The 20,128-nt window shown below is 41.2% G+C and overlaps 1 protein-coding gene across 5 annotated transcripts in view; it reads right to left on the bottom strand.

Moving 5' to 3' along the window:
- The window catches only part of LOC119653676 (putative uncharacterized protein DDB_G0282133), a 92,409-nt gene that overhangs the window by 53,315 nt on the left and 18,966 nt on the right, over positions 1-20,128 (bottom strand). For 2 of the 5 annotated variants that reach the window (XM_038058519.1, XM_038058516.1), the window contains exon 1: positions 13,619-14,748. The exons of the other annotated variants lie outside the window; for them this stretch is intronic. The gene's annotated coding sequence lies outside the window, so the exon portion shown is untranslated. Of the gene's footprint in view, positions 1-13,618; positions 14,749-20,128 lie in introns of those variants that run through there. 5 annotated transcript variants of the gene reach the window in all.

Here is a 20,128-nt window from a genome sequence, read left to right as displayed (position 1 = left end):
TGACGAAATGGGAACCCATTTGTGACGTGGTCTTGGAATTCCTAGCCTGCCTCTAGTCCCAGCGTCTATCATTCAGACATTTTTTTCTAAAATTTGTCTGGGTTGGGTTAATGGAATGGCCTGGGAATTCCACCCGCTGCTGGAGAAATCTACACTTTTTAACGTTAAGAAATAGGTTATTGTCAAGGAAACCGCTCTCAAGATGCGCCAAATACCGGACTCGGTCTAAAATGCGACCAGAATCCGCATAGATGAAACAGAAGTCCAAGTTCCGTAATGCAGAGTGGATGAATTTCTGGAAAGTTTACGCCACGTTGCAAAGGCCAAAAGTCAGCCGTGTGAACTTGAAAAGTCCGAAAAGTGTACACATTACTGTCTTTGGAATATCTTCGAGACTTACAGTGATTTGATGGTAAGCCTTAGCGAGTTCTATGTTCGAGAAAACACGACAGTTTGCTAAATATAGTAATGTCAAAAGTCTTGGATACGTAGAATGGGATACCGGTCCGGAATCGTCTGAGCATTCAGGTGTCTATAAAACCCACAGGTCGTTACTCGCCGTAGAAGAAAGTCTGCATATATCCTGCCTAAGTTCAAACAGTAAGCATCTGGGATGGTAAAAAACGCACCTTCAAGAAGATTACGGAGCCAGTAATGTTGATGTGGTGGTGAACATGGTATTTACCTGGATGAGAGATACTACACTCGGTAGTAATGTTCCGATATTTTTAGAGGACTCCGAGGATGCGGTGGTTGACAACGCCCTCAAAAATAATGGAAAGAGTGATGTTTGCGCAGGTTCCCTAACGACCTAAGAGAGGTTGTGGGGTTTATCAGGGACTTATCCTGCATATCCACTTGCAGCATAGTGACGTAAGAAGCCTGCGGCTAATATGAGGGCACTGATGTCAGATAAAATGAACCGCAACGAAAAGGATCTACGCAAGCCAAGACTTCACGTTTACTTGCATGTAGCCGAAAGTTGTGATGAGCGTGGAATTTGCGCCGCTAGTTTTAGTTGCTGTAGAAAAAGTTTGTTGGGTGTGGGGACGAGGAGGACCAAGGCGTCCGCGTCCGTGTCTATTAGACAATTGTAAAGCGACGTGTTGCTGCGCTTCGGGTAGACGTCATTGCGTCCCCCAGTGAACTCAGTTTTTTTTGGATTCACGAGAAAAGTGCATGGGCTGACCCGTAAACCTACGAAGCAAAGTATCAGGAGAGCAGGGCTATGACATGTGATGCTTAGGTAATGACGTTGACAAGCAGAATTTATGTGTTCTGGCTAAATTCTTGATTTGGTACTAAAAGAGCATTGTTGTTTGTTTAAGTATTGGCGGATATATATCTAATCGATAAAAATAAATCCTAAGAAGTCTTTTGACTTTTTAACGAACTCATAGCCATAAGATTACCATTTAAAATAAAAAGCTGGGAGACATACTCGTAAGCTTAATTTTGTACCGCTGAATTGAGAAAACGTTTAAACTTTTTAAGAATTCTGCTCACAGGCTTGAATGGAATAGTTCCACAAATGCTAGACTTAACATTTAACAAAAAGGATGAAGAGTCATTAGTTTTTCTACGCAACGTAGAAATTCGAAATCTTTATTTATGCAATTTGTTTAGTTTGCGATGCTCGAATTCGGTATTTTTTCAGCGTTCTCTCTGTCTTTTTCATAATAACCTTCTAATATGGTTGATTACTGCGAATTCGTGAGATATTCGCTTTCTGAGCGCGCAAGATGATACTCCTTCGGAATACAACACTTAACTATCCTGTGATGCCCTTCACGAATTTTAGTATATTTATTTTTGTGTTTGGTTTTGAGATACAAGAGTTTAAACAGGAATAACTTCCGCCGGAGTTTGCAGTTTTTAATCTTTCTATAAAACTGCTTCATGCCTGACTAGGAATATGGAATGATCGTTTATTTTTCATAGAAGACACCACATTATAATAACGTAGCACACTTTTCCGCCGCGGCCCCAAGATTACATTACCAATTCAGATACTTTTACAGATTACCCCATCTTAGGAATTAAACTATTCTTAACTGCTTGTCGAAAATGCTTTACTGACAAAGGGATTTGGTAAAGGTTCAATTTTAAATCCCATCTCCCTACGGTTATGATATCAAAGTAGACTTATGAGGGAGGGAGATAGCCACAGGAATTTTCCTATGAAGTTGGAAATGAGGCTCTTTCTCGTTCTCCTGCATACCTCTAACTTTGGGGGTAAGATTTATTGAAAAATCCAAACTTTACCACGATGATGTTAAAAAGACATCTCGAAGCGCCATTAATTTTCAAGGAGGAATTACTATCACGAGTATTTATCGGGGTTTTCGAAGGAAGCATTCCCTTTCCCTAATCCCGAGCGGAGTGTGGTTGAAAGGTCAAACTTTACGAATGATCTACTCCCTCTTGTCAAGGACTGACTCAAAAACGTCTGGAGGTCGTATTTTCGTACCGCAATCGGAATATCTCTATATGTCTTCATGAGGATCCTCAGAATTACCCATGTTACGCAGAACTAACTTAAGGCGAGCCAGTCAAACTTCCGAAACAAAAGTTTATGGAGTTGTGGAGCTTACATAATGTTGGTCGAAACTTGAAATGATTTAAATTTGGCAGGAAAAACGTTATATGCTAATATCATCGAGACTTCAAGTAATAAACTTTAATCCGTGATCCTTTGTGAAGATCTTAAAATGGTTAGAATCGCCGAAAAGTCCTTGATTGAACCTTGAAACTTTACGGGATTTCGAATTAGAAAAAAATAAAAGTCATAAGTACGATGAATATGAGAAATAAGTCGGGAGCTGGACCCTTCGGGTACGAAAGGTTTTGGATATTTCTCAGTACGTAGCACGTAGTATATGCATATATTATGTGAGAGTATCCATTCATAGTGTTGAATTTTCAAAGCAACAACTTTGAGGTATTATAACTTTGTTAGTAATAGTGTCATTTCCACTAAACTTGGTAAGATCATGCTCTATATTATAGCCTACATCGCTATTTTGTGGTGCCAGGATGAACTGTTTTGCAGCCAATTACTAAAAATTACAGTAACATACTATTATTAACTTTATTTGAAGAGATGTCGATATGGAAGATATTTCGAAGCCCAGGCACCATATAGTGGCAGCCTCCTGATTTTTTTCAGATTTTTCGATTATGTAGTTTCTGAGAATTGCCCCCTTAAAGAAATGATCATTTTCAACCCCCCGCACTCCCCACCTTTCTAACAAATGTCAAAACTAAGACCGGCTTCGAAAAGTACTAACCGAGACTTTTAATTTGATATCCCACATGATTATATTTGTTGGAAAAAAATTTTACACCTCCCGTTTACATGTCTGGGGACCCCCCCCCTTAAATTCAACGTAAAAGCATGTAACTCACTGTGTGAGCGTTCACAGTTCCCATCTTTCTACCAAATTTGGTGTCAATCGCTATAACCGTTTCCGAGAAAAATGCGTGTGACGGACTGAAGGACAGACAATATTCCGTGGTGGTGACCCTAGATGTGAGGAATGCATTTAACTCGGCCAATTGGAACCTAGCGACGATTAGTGTTCCCACTTACCTTGCCGCTATTATCGATAGCTACTTGAAAGAGCACACACTCGGGTATAACATCGATGATGGACCCAAAGAGTACGTTGTCTCCGCGGGTGTCCGACAGGGCTCTGTACTGGGCCCACTACTGTGGAACATCATGTATAATGATGTACTTAACCTTCCAGTTCCGGAGGAGGCCACGGTGGTGGTTTACGCCGATAATAAAGCACTGGTTGTGGTCGCAAAGCATCTCGGGGGTGCTGAGTTGTACTCAAGCGAAGCAATCAGTGTTGTTAAGGCTTGGTTAGAGAGTGCTGAACTGGCACGCGCGGAGGAAAAGACGAAAGCAGTCCTCATCACTAAGCGCCCCAAAAGAAATTACGCCTGCGTTAGAATCGGGAATCGTATCATCATGCAGGTTTTAGGCAATACATATAAACTGAGTACGGTTTACAGAAGAACATCCCTAAGGGTGTGTTCTGCCTTCAGGACCGTCTCAGACGATGCAGCGTTAGTCATCTCGGGAATGATGCCGATTGACATCCTGGCAACCGAAATGATGAACATTTATAACACCAGGTTCATCTCTCCCTTATCTGAGGTGAAAAAAGCCGAAAAGGAGAAATCCATAAGCAGATGGCAACAGCGATGGGACCAGTCAGAAAAGGGTCATTAGACGTACAGGTTGATCCCTTCCATCGGGGAGTGGTTGGAGAGAAAGCATGGGGAGATCAATTATAATCTCACCGACGGGGTCCCAGATGACCCAGCGCACGTATTCCTCCAGTGTTCTAGGTTCGTGGAAGAAAGGAGGAATCTAGAGGAAACTCTAGGTGAAGTGCTATCACCGGGAAAGTTTATCCGGAGAATGGTAGCCTGTCAGGAAGACTGGGATGCAATGAATTCCATGATCGCAGTAATCCAGGATAAATTGCGAAAAGCAGAATAAGTGAAGAAGGCGTGGTTACGAATCCCGCGGGTAGACGGAGGGAGACCCAGCTAAAGTAAGCTAACTCCGTCCCGTGATGTAATACCTAAAGGGGTAGGGGGGTGTCAGGGGTGGTTTTAGTGAGTAAAAATTTTGAACAATTACAAATCCGAAAAGCGTAATCTACTATGCGGTCAGATCTCAACAATTGAGTGAATAAGAGAAAGTGGTGTGGTCATCAGTTTCATGCAGAAAAGACATTTATTGTGTCCAGATTAGAAGGTACAAAATATTCAGAAAATTAGCAATGGAAAATCATTTGAGAAAAGTTGAACATCGAAAATTTTCTGAAGTAGAATTTGAAAAACAGAACTGAGAAGACAAAAATCTGCGAAAAATGCAGTTTTAAACGTGATTGTCTTCATTATTATGCATAAACCGGAAGAAAAACAAATGTTTGCAATCGCTAATTTTGGTTGGAGACGGGACCTAAAAATAGTATGCTAATTGGGGCCAAAAAATGGCGATTAAGCATTTATAATTTCAGCAATTTACGAAGATTCTGGATTTTTTCCACCAGCATGCAACTAAAATGATCTGAGCATTTGTCAAACTTACCCTAATCTCACTTAGAAAATAGCAAAACTTACAATTTTTCCAACAACTCGTTTGAATTTCCGCCACTCAAACACCATTTGTTCTTGGAGACAAAAGTATATAGTATTTCACAATCAATCTTTCCCCGTTGAATTACACAATATTGAGACACTTCACAGAAAACCAACCTGCCCTTACACAATTCGAAACAGCCATCCCTTCCCTACCTCACTAACATACCACATGACCAATTCACGAAACCCTTCCGAAAATGCCGGCATTTCCTATCCTCACGAATGATTGCGTTTACCATTGCAAAATATTCCTCAGAAGATGGTTTTCTTTCTTCACTAACACTTTCATAAACGCCATGCACGCTTGTCGCTTTGTCAAGTTCACTTTTCGGGGGATTCCCCTGTTCTAAAGAAATCGATGCAAAAAGTGTCCCTCAAATTAAGGGTAGAATTCCATTGTAAGAAGCTTCATCTGGCGGTTTCCCAAGGAAAAACTGAATATACTGTTTAGAATCAGTAAGAGCACAATTGCATCAATAAAGAGCTTTCGGGGTTAATAAATGCGTGCGCTCGTTGCGATATTTTGTGGCTGCTTTCTTAGGAACGTTCACGAAATTATCTAATGAGGGGGCAAGCCATCAGCGCGAAATTGAGCTAAAGTAATTTCATGAAAATTTCATTCTTGATTGAGTTCATACGTTCGGTGAATATAAATTCAGAGAAAGCTAACAAAAGCATGAGGAGTTGCACATTACAGAGTATCGGGGCTGAATTTTCAATGTGGTAGAATAAATGCTATTTTTCGCCATTGTTTTCGCGTCACAGCTGATTATGTGTTTACTTTGGCGATGATTGAGGGAAAATTTAGCGATAATATTTGAATTAGATAATTTATTTATGAGGTTGATTGAGCTTTTAAAGGGGGAGATGGTTCAGATAATAATTTTTCTTGCAGCAAAGTGTGGACGTAAGAGGGTTGTCTTTCTTTAGATTAAGGTGTCGGGAAAGATTGACAGATACCCTTTAAAAGGGTGAGAAGCGACCATGGGTGACATCAATTTATTTAGGGAGCTTTATGGCTTTTCTCGTTGTTTAGCAAGGAGACTTGTGCTCGGATAATGTACATTTTTTGTAGTGATTCATTATTTTCAAAGTCTAAATAATATATGACTTGAGAGCATTGCTTCGGCTTTTATACTACACTGACACTTCGGAAAATTTGTATGCGTGATGACGCAATACAGGCCAAAAAAGAACCGTTTAAAAGTCCCCATCTATTTTGAAGATGCTAAGAGGCGGCCAACGCACCAAGATGATTGAGGCGCTAGTTTCGCGATTTCGACGTTGTGCCCCGGGTTCGAATCCCAGTCGTGGTTATTAATTGGGTTGCTGTTGTGGATAAATTTACAATAAGGACCTGAATACTGGAATTACAATTCCGCCTATAACAAAAGATGGGAAGAAAACAGTACCACTTTTCGTTGCATTAAAGATTCATGCGACACTCCATCAATGAGGATATAACAACAGTTTTTAATCACTAAGCCTTCGATAGACAATGGAGGCAGCAAGAAGGCAGCATTACCATGCGATAACTGGTTTCAGGATCAGCCGTTTACTATCACCTCAACATTAACAAATAAATTGAAGAAAGAGCAACACGGCTTCGTTACAAGCAAAATTTTGCAAACACGATTCTAGGCTGACTCCAATCAATTCGTAGAATCCTCTGAGCGAGGTGAACTTTAAATCAGAGGCGTAAGCAAATTGCTGGTGTCAAATAGCTGCCCGTGATATGGATCTATTCACTAAGGCGGTTGGGTTTATGAGGGTGGTTTAAATATAAACAGTTTCGAACTAAATGGTGGAATGGTCGGTTGATGGTGAGGAAGTGAAATGAGCCTGGTTGGTTAGTCCGTTGCACAGAGCATTGTAATAAAATATTTAATCTCATAAAGGAGTTAAACCCTCAGGAATTTTAACCAGGTATAGGTTGGCAGCCTACACTCTCCTAGAACCGAGTATTTATTTGTCGACTAAATCGACGATGGCAGGCTTTCCAAAGAAGGTAAGGAAAGGAAGCCTAGTAAAGGCCAAAATCCGCCTCTCAGAATATGCTTATACATATATTTTCTCCATGATCAATGTATATACAGTGAGTCCGGTTTTTTGTTGCCATTAGTTGAAATCAACGCCTACCGAAGTAAAAGGCGAGGAATGCCCATAAGAGATGTCATGAATTTCCATGATAACGTTAAGCACACATCGCGAATCATCGCGGATCACATTGCGTGAAATGCATTGAGAAACCCTCGAACACTCTCCCCCTCCGGATTGGTCTACATGTGACTTTTGTTTGCTTCACATTCAAAACCATAAACCATGTAATACCTGACCATGACACTGGCACATTGTTAGAATATAAAGCGAAAGGTAGTAACACGACAAACTGGTGAGGCTCAAAGTTAGAGTTCTAGGGTTAAGAGCACATATTCAGGATGGAAAAATTACCTTTAGACGTTTAAATTAATCCTGCCTTCCCATCTCTAGGTCAGTATTTGTTTTTGCAAGGAACAACATTTAAAGAGCTCGATGTATGTGGGTAAATATCAATTCTAATTTCTCAAAAAGCGGCAGAAGTCGACAGTATCTACCACCAAGTCTGGTCATAGTAAACTGTCGATTGTACACTGCGCTCCCGTCACCCCTTTGCTCTTGCTCCTAATTTGTGAAGATGTCGAAGGAGGCTTATGTCAATAAGAAATCTATGACCTTGAGGTTGTGATTTCATATGCAGGGGAAATAAGCAGGCTACTCAACTTGATCTAGTGTCCAGGGAGATAACTGCGATCAGGTCAGGTATTTGGATAAAGATTGATCTACCAAATGTGAAGGGCATCATATACTCTACAAAACCCTGTAATTCCACTGTTTAACTAGCACTGCAAGATCTCGAGATGTCATTTTACTATTCACTCTTAATCTCTATATTTCATTCTAATATTGAATTTTCCAAAATCTATGGGTTCAATTTATTCTTTACGATTTTCTAGAAACCTATCCATTTTTTAATGAAAACCATTGAGCATTTCAGAAAGATAGATGACGGCTGGTGCTTTCCTTGCATTCCATATAGCTCAGGCTAGAAATTGCATAGTGTTCGGATCGAAAGTATCTGTCAGATAGACTTAAGATTCTAAATTTCGAGGGCTTTATAAATCAAATTAGTACACATGCCTCTCATCTTGTTGGTCTTTACAGTCCCTTTGAATATTTAATTAATTTTTGACAGTTCGAGCCTCCTACTTTCTGTGGTGCGCGGACTCCTTTTTATGAAATTAGCACTCAAGTAATTGAAAAAAGACATAGGCAAAGGCTGTATATAGCATAAGAGAGCGTTTAAACATCTGCGAGTAACACGATGTTCCTAGAGTAGAGGTGAGGCAGAGCCTGATGATGATGGACGTAAAGTTTAGTCCATCATTATCGTCGTCACAGTCGTTTTCATTTTCTGGTACGTCCAGCGACTTTTCACTTTTGAAATTATTGCACCAAAACATTTCCATGAAATGTTGTATGACAAATGGAGAAAAGGTTCCACACCATTCGAAATGTGGACAGCAGCAAATCTGCTATGGGAACAAGAGTTCTCGACTGGTACCAACAATTTCAAGAAGGCGGCAGAGGCGTTCAAAGTCACAACTGGTCTGGATGCTTGAGTACATGAAGAACAACGGTTATAAGATCGAATAATTAAAAAGAAATCGCGGAGGAATCAGAGGCTGCTGATATTATCGCCACTTTAGTTGACACATGCTAAACCTTTGATTCAGCTACTTTGGCCGTGAAATGTGTGGCAGCAAAAATGGCGTCGAAATTCTCGTCTTATAACTAAAAGCATTGTCTTGGGTATGTTGGGGCAGATCGAAACCAGGATTTAATAGTCCTGATGAAAGATGTTAAAAGATAGCGAGGTAAAGGTGGCAACAACTCTTTTTGTTGATTCGTTTTGAGAATGAAGAGGGGTCCTAAGTCCGCATCAACTTAATGCAGGACCGGACCAATTGAGGAGCAACTTACTCCTTCTTTTCTGGTCCACGGACGATTTGCCTCTGTCCTGGTAAGAAACCGTAAAGCCGCCGTCACTTCACTTTTTTTAAAAAAGTTTGGGTGCAGGCCCAGCGAGGGGTCCGTGGACCAGAAAAGAAGGAGTAAGTTGCTCCTCAATTGGTCCGGTCCTGCATTAAGTTGATGCGGACTCTTCATTCTCAAAACGAATATTTCAGCCATGGCCAGCTTTGGTCAGCAAGGCGGATTTGCGCTCAATATAATTCGTAGGCATGTCGTGTTTTACGAATTATATAAAGGAGCATTCAACATCTGCGAGCCGCTACGGTCACGCTGCTCCCAGGGCAGAGGTGAGGCAGCGTCTGACGATTTGCCTCTGTCCTGGTAAGAAACCGTAAAGCCGCCGTCACTTCACTCTTTTTGTTGAATTAATGCCAAGCGAGTTGTGGTAGCACCATGAAATGGATGCTGATCTAGATTTGCTGGTCTTGAATACAGCAGCCGAATTCTCTGAGTTCTTTACAGGGCGATTCTCAATGGTATAACGATTTGTATGATTTAAAAGCACGACGCTCAATTGGTTGCAGGTTTGATACGATGGGGCGGGAATCGGGGCAACCTTCTGGAAGTGGACATTTATGAAAATCCCTGATTCTATCAAAATGTCCTTTCCCATTTCTAAGACCTTTCAAAGACAAAAATGTTAGGCCCCTTCGATAGGTATTCCGTAAAACCCCGCCTCTAACTATTCCAATTGAAGCCGCTGAAGGCACAAATACTGAAAAAAATGGAGCAATTACCACCTGTCGCTACTTTCGGTCATGCTGCTCCCAGGGCAGAGATGAGCCAGCGTCTGATGAGTTGCCTCTGCCCTGGACGAAACTGTCATTCAAGAATACTAAAAAAAAGCTTAACACATTCGATTGGATACGAAGGTTTTTCTGTTTTCTTCCACTTCAAAAGCCAAATTAGTCATCATTTTCATCAAATATGGGCAAATATGGTTCCTTCCCTTCCTTTCACGTCTTCCTTTTTGTTCTGTGTGGAGCTGAAGAGAACCATGAAAGAAAATGAGAAAGGCTTTGCAAACATACTAAAGATTTCATTTCAGGTTGGCATAGGTTTGCCAGTCACACGGAAAGTAAGGCTTTCGAACTGGCAGGTCCATTGCTGACATTCAATGCATGTTGAGAACTTCGCTATGTATTATCTCCGTAGGTGCACTCTTGGAAGCTTTGCAGATTTTAAAGCTGCATCTGACTAGTTAATCCGAACTTCTGTGGTGTTGAAACTCACTGCGTGTGGTTGTCAGGAGTTAGCTCCGTTTAAGAAGCTATTTCTTTTGAACCTTAAGTTGAATGTACTATAGGATTAGCTTAGCTCTACTGTAGGTTGGTTTGATGAGGCACTCGTGTTGGTTTCGAAAAGCACACGTTGTGATGTTCAACAGAGGGGTTGGGTACGTGAACTGATGTTGCGAAGTAAGAATGGGGAGGTATATGGTCATGCACACTCAGTGTTCAATATGACAGAATCTACTACGATCTTAGTAATCGTCAGACTGGCGAGATAGTTGTATAGTACGCTTTGGTTTTAATAGCACTTCTAAAGCTGTTTATGAATTTATGAGGATAAAGAACTAGGAAAAAGAATTTTCGAAAAATGGGATTATAGGCTCCTTGAGAGCCGTGATGACTACGAAGACAATGCAACACCACTGGCTGTCTGTCACTGTGGATCTGCTGTGTTTATGAGGAGAACACCGAACTTTCGAAAGGTGAGGCAGCGTCTAAAGAGTTGCCTCTGCCCTGGACGAAACCGTTAGTCCTTTTTTGTTTTTTTGAATGCTTGGGTGCTATGCCCTAAACGAGTGTTCCGCGGACCAAAAACCGTGGGAGTAAGTTGCTCTCCATTTGGTCCGGTCCAACATCATGTGGATGTGGACTTAGGATCCCCCATATCCCCCATAACAATGACTTATTTTTATTTCGAGAGCGCAGAAACGTAAAAAGCCTCAAGCCTCAAAACTGCATATCTCCAAGGATTTTATAAATAATGGAAAAGGAAATGGAAGTTAAATCGGAATTACTTTGTAGGGGATAATATAATGATATCAAATGAATTTTGGAAAATAAAATTTTTCTGACTCCAGTTGACGTGTTCACCGGGCAGATCTCACATGTTAAAACGAGCGATGAGTGAGTGAAGCCCTAGTGAAAGGGCCGCATTGATGTCATGCAGAATATTCTTATTGACCTAGATTGGGTTAGAGGATTTTGGTATTCACGAGCATGAGTTTTGCAGCATATGCTAAGCATGTGATACGTTGTATTATTAGAGTCAAGAGTTAGTTGCGGTTCATTCCATTAGGTTTACATCGTATTAGTCCCTTCATTAGGGGGTGAGTATTTCTCGTTCGTGAGTAATAGAATTTACAAGGACTCATCAGAAGTCGCTTTGGCTTCGAAGTTTTACCGGAGCATATTTGATACCATGAGATCAGGGAGAGCTCTATGTGGCTACGTGTTATATTTGTTACTACTGAAAGTAAAAACGATAACTACCTGAGAGCTTGTTTGGTTACCCTGTGAAGTAGCAAGTGCAGTTACCACTTGGAGAAGCCACTAAAACGAATTCAATTTCGAAAACGGTAGCAATTCAAGGAATCAGGCTTAGACATGCCATTCGTGCATTGGGGTCTATTTTTTTTTACTTTGATTTTTAAAGGGGGAACCGCAGTTGTAGCATTACGGCCTTTAGTAGCCTCATTGTGCTAATCCTTTTAGACAATCACAAATATCCATGACTATAGCCGGGATTCGAGACCATGAAACTAAACTGAGCTGCTCTGAGTAAAGTCTTTTAAAGAGTCTTCAACGTTTTCGTTGAAAATGCTATTGAAACTAGCGAACAGCTGGGGAAGATATTAACAGGATGGGGACCGCACTATATTAATCGCATTCTGTGATACTTATATTTGAAACAGTATACTCCTTATGCGAAAAGCAAAGAGACGCAGGCCTTTTGCAATTTCAAAACAAAAATTTAGATTAACTTCTGCGTCAATTTCGCAAGGCGGATTTTGTCCCGGTTACAATTCAGGCACATGTTGTTGGATTTATATAAAGGAAGAAGCACCACCTTGTACCCAATTCGGTCACGCTGTTTTAGGGCGGAGGCAAGGCAGGGTCTAATGAGTTGCGTCTGCCTTGGACGAAACCGCAAGTCGTAAATTCGTTGTATTGGGTGCTAGCCTAAAACAGGGGGTTCGAGGACTACGAACAGTGGAAGAAGTGGACTCAGAACTCCCGAAATCCCAAATGAAAATTCTCGTGAATAATTCGAAAAACTGGAAGAAGAGCAAGCTGCGGCTTTTTTTTTGTACTAAATGTCGAAAATTTATACTAGTTTCTTCGGAGAAGAATGTAAGAAAATTCCAAGAAGGAGAAAGCCCTAAGAAATTTCTCGCAATTGAGAAAACAAACCCTTCGGCGACAACATTGCTCACGAAAAGAGTGAAGATCAAACTCCCGCGTGTGATAGATACGAATTAGAGAACTCGTCATGCGACTATGCAAGGCATGTGAGATCTTCCAGCTGACGAGTGTTGTACCAATCACGACTGATCACTACAGTAAGGCAAACCTGCTTCCAGATTGAAACCACAGACCTGATATACTCTCTCCTCCCTTCTTGATAATCTATATAGTAAGTTCATTAAATGGGCCAACATGTACTACAAAGGGCCGGTTGCCTGAGGATGAAAGACCCAAGTAATCCCGTAGACTTTTTCTCTCTACGATATAAGTTTGACTGATTCATTCAAAGGGATCGGACCACGTTTTGAACTGTCTCCAGTAATATATGATATATTCACATATTATCCAAAGGCACCAGCAAAAATACTAAGAAAGGTTTACTTTATTTCATTACCTATGGTTTGGAATGACACACCTATAAATATCTCAGCAAAGTACTCAGCAGTACTCTATGCTGAAAATGACAATCAATATTGTCAAATCTGCGACGTAGTCGCCTGTACCGAAAACCACTTCCCGGCCTAACTTCTTACAAGGTCTTCTTCTATTCCTTTTCAAACATCTACACAAAGTCCAGTTATAATAATTTTTTCCATTATTCTCCTCTTCCTCAATCGGTCCCCCTTCATCATTCATTAATCTCACTCTCATGAATGCGCGAGATATGTACGAAGTATCCACCATGTATTGGTTACTTCACCTGTTCCATCGAATATAGGAAAAAATACACAAAACCTGATCAAAAGCCAAAGCATATTAGCCCAAAAAAGAGCAAAAAATGTTTCTTTTTTTCGTCTTCATTTTTATTACTTTTATTTTCAAGAAAAGTGAAAGCCTCAATGGAGTGAACTAACGAGACCAGCTTGATTGAGCTCGGTCTTAGTTGCTGGGTTGCATGTACTTACCGAAACACCGACTCGTTGGCGTTGGTGAATTTCGAATGGACTAGCAGTTGCATATACGTAATCCAAATGTAGATTATTGATGAATGGAATTTTACCGGAATTTTCCGAAAAAATGTCGGTAGTTTGATAATCAGTTGGGAAGGGTTCGGTCTTTGTTTGGGATCAGAAATTAAGGCACTTTGTGGGCTATTATAGTTCAAGTGGTTTGGAAAAGTAATATTATCACATATTATGTCACAATTGTTGCGAATTGACAATTATAAAATCAACTTGAGGCTGATCTTCTTTTATCTATAGAAATTTAAGCACAATGAGCACTTGCACAGAACCGAATTAGGGGAACGATGTCCTTGAAGCTGCCTAATCCGGAGAACGACTAAAATACCTTTTCACCAATGTTACGGCGACCAGGTGAAAACTATGATAAGTTTGAGAGAAAATATTCAACTTAATGTTTGCTCTCAGATATAATTTGCTGAGGAAAAACAAAGTTCACCAACGTTCTTCCGAATTCACCAATTCACCGACATTTCAACAACAATTTTTGTTTTCATTGAACATATGATTTCATTTCCTTGCAATTATAAATTTCCCACTTTTTCTTTTAGGACACAAAGAAAATTCCAATGGTAAATTCCTTCACCAACACTTTTCACCAATTCATATGTATTCTGCTCTGGTTTTTGACTTTTCTTTCACCAATTTCTTTATTTATTTCACAGTTTTTTTTCACTGTCATATTACGTGACACGGTGGCTGTTGTCACATCTTGTTGATGAAAATTTTCACTGACATTGGTGTAGAGTACAAGCTGATGTAGTGGAAAATTGAATGCACCTTCTTCAAGGTCAACTACCACATAGACACACGTCACCGTGTTGGAGATTAGGGGAGAAAACAACACAGAATTTTCATCCAACAAAACAGTTTCTAAATTGAAGAAGGTCCCGTTTAAAAGAAACCTACCCTTAAAAAGGCACTAGACACTATATTGGCAATTGCAGATATTGGAAAATTCACTTGAAATGTTGGAGAAAACATTCGCGATTGCAAATTACAGCCACTGCGGTCGAATGTATCGCTCGACGAACATTTGCTTACCAACTATGCCCCCCTAACTTGAGAAAAATATTGTTAAGCTCACAATTCGTTCGGCGCTGGTCTGTGGTGGTATGTTAATGCTTTATTGTAAAATTAGTGTGTAAAATTGAAGGAGAAGAGATTGGAGCGGGTGGAAAACGAGCCGCCCTTGCGCAGTTCGACTCCCCCTCGGCCAGATACTTTGATTAAGCATTCTCAGTACGTACATACTCTCATGTCTGAAATGGTAGTCGAAGTTTATGCATGAGCTTCTGAACATCGCGAAGACAGAGGAGAAAAAACAAGACAAATGGCCCCACTGGGGTTTTTCTGTCCACCCTCCATCCTCCACCCAGTCCGCTAGTTAAATTCCAATCACACAGAATCTGATTTGGGGACAGAAAAATTTCAAAAATTAGCCCAATTATAAGCCGCAAGAAAGCTCATCTATTTGTTGATGGACATGGGGCTGGTGCAGTAGCATTGGGGAATGAAACTCGGGCCTCCCCCCACCTTGATGGCCACCTCAGTTTTCTATCCGCTTTTTGAAAGCTTGACCCGCTGGCAGCGATAGAAACATCAACAAGAGCAAACACATGTTTGGGGAATGTGCTGTATGCTCCCCATAGCGTTCAACTTTTGCTTTTGTTTTGAGGCTCCACACTATTTAGTTTGGTGTTTGGGGAGCGCAGCTGTTTAGTCAGCTGATGTTTTTTTCTCGCGTGTACGTACGTGAAATGGAAATACACCAACGTTTTGAACGTGCGTTCGGCATGAATGTACATATCTTGGAAGCGAACATCTCCAATTAATGGTATACTCGCTGTGCCCTCTGGCAGGCAGGTAAATTAAACGGAAATTAGATCATAGATATTTAACGTTGTTCATTGTGGCAGAGGCACGTGTAGTGCTGGCGCTTGCTCTCCTTGAAATTTTCGGGGGGAGCCTGTTAATTAATTGACAATCAGCCGACTGCATTTTTAATGTACTTGGTTTACTGTTGTCTTTATTTGGTTGAAAATAGTTTAGAATAGTGAATTCAATGACACAATGGCAAAAATTCAGCCCCGTCTCTTCCATGAGTTGGGGAGCAATAATCAGTCGACGCTCGAACGGAGTATTTTTTGGGCCAGCAAATTGTCTCTCGCATAGGGACTGAGTCACTTAATCGACATATTTGCTGGTTTCTGCGATTTATCATTAGAGAAAACACTGGGCAAATTGTGAAGTTTGATTGCAACGAGAATTGCAAACATAAAGGAGCTTAGAATGTCTTGTAAGGGCAACTAACAAATTCTCAATAATTTCCTCAACAATTGTCTTCTAATGAGAAGTGCTCAAATCTCCCATTAGGTAATGCTCATACGTTCGTAGCACTGCTATGAATCAATAATTTTGGCACAGATTGAATTTCTAACTCCATCCCTCAGAGGGTAGTGAAGTTATGCAGGGGGAGGAGGAGATTCCCTTCTTAACACCGGTGAAAACTCGGGGCCACTCACCATGTTTTAAAGAAGTCAAAATACCGGAAGCTGGACGTTTCCGATATGAAGGTTTTGTGTTTATCTTTTGTGAGAAATTTCCTATTCATGCTTTTCCGTTGTCATATACCTCCAATGACATTTCCAAACTCCGTGGTTCATATGAGTTCACTTTACATGATGATGACGGCATGATCGTCATAGAGTGCGATAAATTTACGTGGAATATCCAATTTTTGACCTTCTATAACTCTGTTAACAATAGCTAGATTTTTGTCAAACTTTCCAAAATTATGTATTATATTGGGTTGGGGAAGAAGTAATGTCGTATTTGTGATCGAAATTTGACGCTTTATTTAACATACTTAGAATTATTCGATTTAAGTCAAATATGCGCCGTTTTATTCGCCATTTAGAAGGCAACTTCATTATCCCCCCCTCCTTATTCGCAAAAAACTCAGACAGCCAGTTTTCGCAAGCCTCTTTTGAGGCCAACTTAGTAGCATCAAGAGTGTTTTGCATGGACCGGAAGAGATGGTCATCACTTGGTGCCATGTCCGGACTATACGGTGTGTGCGGTAGGACATCCCATCCGAGCTCCCGTAGCTTCTGGCGGGTCATCAAAGATGTGTGAGGCCAAGCGTTGTCCTGGTGGAACACAACACCATTCCTATTCACAAATTCTGGCCGCTGGTCAATCGCTTGCTTCAAACGATCGAGTTGCTCACAGTAGAGAACCGAATTGAGGATCTGGCCATAGTTGAGCAGCTCGTAGTGGATGACTTCCTTCCAATCCCACCAAACACACAACAAAACCTTCCTGGCTCTCAATCCGGGCTTGGCGATAGGTTCGGCCAGCTCGCCGCGCTTCGAACACGATCTTTTTCACTTGAGATTGTCGTACGTGATCCACTTTTCAGCACTAGTCACCATCCGCTTCAAAAATGGGTCGAATTCGTTCCGTTTAAGCAGTGCATGGCAGGGTTGATTCGGTCCAAGAGATTTTTTTGCGTCACATCGTGTGCACCCAAACACCCAGTTTTTCTTGGAATCCAACCTTCTACAAATGGTTCCAAACGGTTTTATGGTCTATACCCAGTTCCTGGCTAATCGAGCGAAATGTTCACATGCAAGTCTACTTGGATGATTTCGACGATTTTATCGGTTTCTACGGCGATCGGCCTACCAGTACGGAGTGTATCTTCGATATCCACTACACCAGAACGAAATCAATCGAACCAACGCCGTGCTATGCGAATCGTTACAGTATTGGACCCATAAACTTCACAAAATGTTTCGCCCGCCTTCGCTGCATTTTTACTTCTCAGGTAGTAAAAACGTAAAATATGACGAATTTCTTGCTCGGTGGACTCCATCTTTGATGCGCTATAACTTGAGACTGAAACGTACGATCACAATACTGTCAAAGAGACAGATATGTCACAGATTTCAAATCGCCGTATAGTATGACCCGATGCGATAAGTACAACACAAGATATGTTTAAGTGTCGCCATCTATTGACAAAATACGACATTTCTTTTTCCCCAACCCTATATTATTACTTACAAACGTCCGTGGTAATATACTATTCATAACTTTATTTAAGCAGGCATCGCAATGGGATGTATTTTGCGGTTTAGATTGCGTATGGATGCACTATTGTGTTTTTTTCTGAGAACGAAACCTGTTACACTTTTTGGGGCTTGCATTTTGAGCCGTCACTCATCTATGTTCCACCCGGTATAAAAAAATCTCATCAGTTTGGAAAAGTACTAATTAAGCCCTTTCATTTGATACTCCACCCGACCAGATCACCTTTTCATATGTATGGGGAGCACCCCCTTAAGCAAAGGGCAAAATGATGCCACAGGTTGCATGCAAAGGGATTAACAGACTACATGTTCTCACCAAATTTCATGACAATTGGTTCAATCGTTTCCGAGTAAATCGGGTGTGACAGACAGACATCGAATCGATTTTCACAAGGTTTTGTTTCGCATAAAACCTTAAAAATGATGGCGTCCCAAAAAGTGGATTTTTATATAATCATGGTAGCTTGAATTCTCAATCCTAGCCCGAGAAAGAGGAAGATCCTCCCCTCACTTACCCCATTGCAGAATTGCTGCAATCGCCCCGCAAAATTATAGGACCTCGAAATGGACTAATTTGATGTCACAACGGTGAAATCTAATTTTTAATCCTACCTCAGAAGGGATTGTGGAGAATATGGAGGGAGAAACGAGAGGTCCCTTCAAACCTGTTGAAAAATTATGGCAGTCATCCCCCTAAAAATTTGCTGAATTTTCAAACCCATCCCCGAAAGAGGTGAAAACTTTATGGAAGGGAAGAGGGTGGTGTCCTTCTTTCAAAGCGAATGAAAATCGGCAGCGACCATCCTCCTTTAAAAAGTTATAGCCACCAAAGTGACATTTTTTTTATAACAACATGGTCATGGTCAATACCTCGGTTTGACACATTATCTTAGGCTAGTCTCGCATCAGGCAGTCTGTAAATCAGGCTCTCACCAATGGGAGGGCGGGGCAAGAAGAGAATTGTTATTTCAAAGAACCACCTGCCATTGGGTCCCGCGCCGGTCGTGGTCTATCTTTTTCTCAATAAGAAAAAGAACATAACGCCCAAAACAGGTCCAACTGTCACCATTTCTCAGCATCATTCTGAAAACTGTAGTCCGTAAAGAGCTCTGTATCTAAGTAAAGTTGCCGATGAATTCCATCCCACAACAAAAAAGGATGTGATCGACGCCGTCCATCATTGCAGAACACAGAGGAACCGTATCTTCCTAATTTTGTATCGATAATACTGGAAATCTGCATGAAAGAAATAATCAATCTAATCATGCTTTCGTTTCATATGCCGCCCGTAAGCTGCTGATGACCCGCACAATCCATCTGCCTCTTGAGTTTTTCTGTTTTTGTTGTTTTCCACGAGCATCCACCTCCCTTAAGTCTCTTACTTTGCCTTTGTAAACAATTTTACATTCGTTGGCAAGACGAGTAACAAAAGGCACTCTCGCGACCAATATCACTGTCGATTCAGACACAGCGCGATAGGAAGACACCACTATGTACTTGCACAACTTAATGGTGATACACATTTTTGCCAAGAATATCAACCCAGATCTGCGCGCCATAGAACAAAAAGAGTTGGATTGCGGTGTTCGAAATGTCTAGTATGCGTCCCTGCGCTACCTTCGAGTTGATTTTCACTCTCCTCTGCCCCTCAGTGTCTCATAGGACAGGGGCGGTCTCTCAGATAACCCCTCAATATGAACAAAAGGTAGCCCGGCATGTTGGAAGAATTTTCTAGTGTGCTTAGCATAGCTGTAATCTTACGGAATGGAAAGCGCTTCTAAGATCAAGAGCTACGAAATCAACGGCTTAGCTCGTGTCCCGTACTGGTCGAAAGATAGCGTCAACCACTTCGAACGCGATGTATAAAGTTTTCCAGAACTCGCAACTCGCCTACTGACAATGTCACTGATGCATACGGGAAGGCGTGGATCCAGTGTTTACGATCATCATATTGGGATGTTTTCTTTTGCAATCTGAGTAAGTCATGTTCTATCTTACAAGTTATTACATAGGGGCTGAAAAGCGTTGCCTCTAAAGATCAAATCCAGAGAAAGGCATGCTCTCGGCCTTGGGGACAAACCCAAAATCGGATACCGTTCCGAACCCAGCGGCAGCGGCTCGTACTAAGTCGGGATGGCATGCAGCTGAACCTTTGTTCCTGTACTGTTCGCTGATTAGCACTAGGTCCGCTTTGACTTTCGCAGCGAACTGCATCTCTTTTTACAGGGGGTGTCCCCACGGATCTTCATCGGTTTCTAAAAGCAGCAAGCGGATGGTGAAAGTTGAATACATTTTGCGTATTGAGTTCATTCTTATATAGCCTTCCGCCCCTCGATGGACAATTTAAAACAGCCAG

This window comes from Hermetia illucens, chromosome 4 (assembly GCF_905115235.1).
Source record: "Hermetia illucens chromosome 4, iHerIll2.2.curated.20191125, whole genome shotgun sequence".
Classification (NCBI taxonomy): domain Eukaryota; kingdom Metazoa; phylum Arthropoda; class Insecta; order Diptera; family Stratiomyidae; genus Hermetia; species Hermetia illucens.
The sequence above is the reverse complement of the archived record's forward strand: the minus strand, read 5'-3'. Positions and strand labels throughout refer to the sequence as shown.